General features: G+C 36.2%; 1 long non-coding RNA gene across 1 annotated transcript; it reads left to right on the forward strand.

Annotated features, from left to right (window-relative positions):
• Positions 1-1,086: 1,086 nt before the first annotated feature.
• LOC120636657 lies at positions 1,087-3,554 on the forward strand. The gene is made up of 3 exons (XR_005659386.1): positions 1,087-2,161; positions 2,399-2,544; positions 3,301-3,554. It is a non-coding gene; the product is annotated as an uncharacterized LOC120636657 (long non-coding RNA).
• Positions 3,555-4,215: the final 661 nt, after the last annotated feature.

Below are 4,215 nucleotides of genomic sequence, written 5' to 3' on the forward strand. Positions count from 1 at the left end.
TATACCAAAATTAGTACTTTGTGGAGCTTTGCGTCGAGCGTTTTTGTCTGACTTCACTTGTTGAAAGCTTTGAGACTCCCTAATACTCCTAACATATACTACTGGACGTACTCTTCAGTAGTTCTCGGTTAGATATCATCCTATTCTCGTGACCTCAAAACGTTTGTTGTCAACGTTTGTTGAGTAGCAATTATTCAAGAAATTACATCTTCTGATGTCTGGAAACACGTGCCAGGCTCTATCAATCCAGCAGATCTAGCCTCTCGTGGTTTAGATCCTAAGCACATTCAGAATGCGACGTAATGGTGGCAAGGACCTAAATTTCTCTTACAAGATGAAAGTGAGTGGCCATGTCATATAAAGATTACAAATGAACTACCCGAAAGAAAAGGAAAATTCTTTGATAAAGGCAAACAAATAGTTACATCTTCAAATATAGCTACTCTAGCCACAATTGTAAATGCCGAAACTACACGTGCAGATCAAATAATGAACTTTGAGAGATTCTCAATATTTTCAAGACTTCACAGAAGTTTGGGTTACGTATTAATTAGATTCATCCATTATACTAGACACCCGAGTGCAAGACAAGCTGGTCATCTAACTACGGATGAACTAAGTCTAGATCTTAATTACTTACTAAAGCAACATCAATTAGAAAGCTTTGAAATCGAACTTAAACTACTTAATAACAACAAATGATTACCTTCACGATCACGCCTGCTTGCACTGCATCCTTTCGTAGATAAAGATGGTATCCTGCGCGTAGGGGGGCGTATCCAAAATTCCGTTGAAGACTACAATAAAAACATCCAGTTTTATTAGACTCCAATAATCATTTTTCTAAATTGTTATTTACTCATGAACATAAAAGACTTATGCATGGCGGCCCGTTATTATTATTAAACAATTTACGACAAACTTATTGGCCTATTGCAGGTAGATGACTAGCTAGAAGTACAGTAAATAGTAGCACAGTAAATAATTGCAAACTATGTAGAATAATGAAAGCAACTACATTGAATACTATAATGGGAAATTTACCTACTTCCCGGGTTACTCCTAACTGACCATTCCAGTTTTCAGGTGTCGATTTTGCAGGACCGTTCCCTGTCCGAGACCGCCTTGGAAGAGGCTGTAAAATACTTAAAGGTTACTTATGTCTATTTATTTGTTTATCAACTAGAGCTGTACATTTAGAGCTTGCATTTGACCATAGCGCAGACATTTTCCTTCTTTGCTTGAAAAGGTTTATTTCTAGGAAAGGAAAGCCAAGTGAAATCCACTGCGATAATGGACGGAATTTTGTCGGCGCAAACAACGATCTTTGTCAATTTTTAGAATTAGTAGAGAACAATGAACCAATCACCTAGTTTGCTGCCAATAAAAGCATCAAATTTAAGTTCTCACCGACTTACTCTCCGCATTTTGGTGGGATTTGAGAAGCAGGCGTCAAGTCGGCAAAACATCATTTGTATTGCATGTTAGGAAATAATCATTTCACGTACGAGGAATTATCAAAAAATTATCGAATTTGTTCATACAAATCGAAGCAATCTTGAACTCTAGACTCCACTTTCTTCAGATCCAACTGACTTACTTCCTTTGACTCCTGGGCATTTCCTTATCGGTAGACCACTTACCTCTTTGCTTTCGCCAGCTTTATTGAATACAAACACAAATCGCCTAAATCAATTCCAACAAATTGAGCAATTTAAACAACACTTCTGGGAACGATGGCGCAAGGAGTTCTTGTGTGAGCTGCAACAAAGAACCAAATGGCGTGTCAACCAAGGAAACTTACTTGAAGGCGACATGGTTGTCGTCAAAGAACCTAACTTGCCTCCACTCAAATGGCGTATGGGGCGAATATCAAAACTATATCCTGGAGCGGATTGTTGCTGACGTATTGACCACAAGAGGCATCGTACGTCTTGCAGTGCACAACTTGTGCTCTTTGCCTTCGACGTCAAAATTAGAAACCTCAACATCCCAAGGACGTTGAGGGGGAAGAAGATGTTGGCGCCAAAATGACGACGGCAGCTGACGGCAACCGATTCGGGCCGAACGGAACGCGGCGCCACTAGTTCAGTGACAAGTGACAACCATTAGACATTAATTACGGGAACAAATTACGATTCGAACGTGCGCGACGTAACGTGTAATGTTAATTTACATTTTTTTCAACAATTGTATAAATCATCTTAATCATATTAATAAAGATATGTTGTGATAACTATCGTTAAATTAAATATCCAACATTAATATAGGCAAGAAATGCAATATGTAACATAAAGTTTGGCACTTCTTCGTACAATTCTTAAGTCAGAAATGTTTAATCAACTTAGAAACGGAGGAAGTTATCTATAAAGTGTATTAATTGGCGTTTTGTTTCCAGTAACCTAAGGTCCGGTATCGGATGGTGCTCGGGTCTCAAAGATAAGCACAAATACCAGCCCAGGAACTAAAAGGGACTTCACGTCGCGGTGCTGAACAGTGCCTTGAACTGGCCGCATAGCAACATTCACAAATACTCAATACGCAGTAAGCCTTTAATATATTATTACTATCACAACAAATAAATTGCAGACTCAGTTGTTACATATCCGTTTACGTTAGCAAATTTAAAGAAATATTTAAGTTCGAATATTAAATTCTGAACCTTAAAATACGAGTATGCACCATGACCGGCTCTTACCCATAATTTATACTAATATTATAAATGCGCAAAGTTGAAAACGCAAGGTTGAATGGATAGATTTTTGTATCAAATAAGCCCAGAAATGCTGAAAGAATCAAAATTAAATTAACCACAAAAATACCTACATGATATTCTTAAAACCAGAAAACAATTTACAAGGGAAAAACATTTTGCAAAAAATCCTTTATTTGATAAAATCATCACTGAAATCGATAAAAATCGAAAGTGAAGTCGTAGGACTTCGACTTCACTTTCGGGGGCTGTGCTCGAATCCCAGCACTCACCTCTAACTTGTCTAAGCTACTTGCGTTTTAAGCAATTATAATATCCCACCAAGCCACACTTGGCTTGTGTGGTGGTCTACAGCCTAGGCTCTTACCTGTAGTTGGTCGAAACGGATTGATACAGTTATCTATTCGAAATTTTCTAGCTTAAAATGCAGGATATTTTGTATACAGGGAGAACAAAAAATCCGTCGTTCTTTTAATTGAATGAACAAAACAAACGCGGAGTGAGTCTCGGATACTAAGCAGAAAATTTACGTAAATTCCATAAAATTAGTTGCTTTTCTTCCTCTCAACCGGTGTTGTTTATTCCAGCACGCGCACGGCGTGGTCAGAACATGCCAGCTTTTGCTCCTCGTGTTGGTCCCAGCGGCGTTAGCCCTCAACAAGCCAGCACCTTGTCAACTCCAGCAAACACCAGCAAAAAACGCAGCTCGACGAGCAACGTGTATATTATAGTAATATATTAATATACAGCTGTGCGTTCGGATTCACCTCTACTACAAATATTTGAGTGGAAAGAATATTTGTAAATTAACATGCTAGGAATATTGTGATCATTGTATTCAATCTAATAAATAAATTTTGCAAAGCGAAATGGGGTTTTATTTAGAGTTTACATTTTATGTTTGAACGCGAATGTTAAAAATATACTTTGTATTTTAAAGCAGTTGCGAATATAATGATTTTACTATGCAACAAAGGTTACCTATAGTTTTTTTATTTCGAAGATCTAACTGTTTACATATCTAAACTTAATTTATATAAGAGCTATATAATATCATAAAGAGGAAAGTTTAGTTTTATTTGATTTAATCAATTAACTTTTGAAGTACTGAACCGATTTAATAACTCTTTAACCATTACTAAGAAAATGTATTCATAACTGATACACACGATATCTTATTTCAGTAGTAATAAGATTACAGCCTTAATTAAAGGTATTGGTGTACCAAGCCAAAGCCAAAACGTTATCTATCTTTTTACAATCTTACTTATTATGGTCTACTAAAATACTGGCATTTAATAAGTAATCTAATAATTAGCAAAACCGTAGAAAAGTCAAAAATCAAATAACTAACCAAGAAATAAAAAAAAACCTAGAAGCCAGATAGATCTACCATTTTTTTAATATAATTGAAAAAATATTTTGTACAATATTTTTCTTCATTAGAAGTACGGCTTGAGTTTGCCAAAACTTTCATACTTTTCTATATTGAAGCATTGCAA

This window comes from Pararge aegeria, chromosome Z (assembly GCF_905163445.1).
Source record: "Pararge aegeria chromosome Z, ilParAegt1.1, whole genome shotgun sequence".
NCBI lineage: Eukaryota > Metazoa > Arthropoda > Insecta > Lepidoptera > Nymphalidae > Pararge > Pararge aegeria.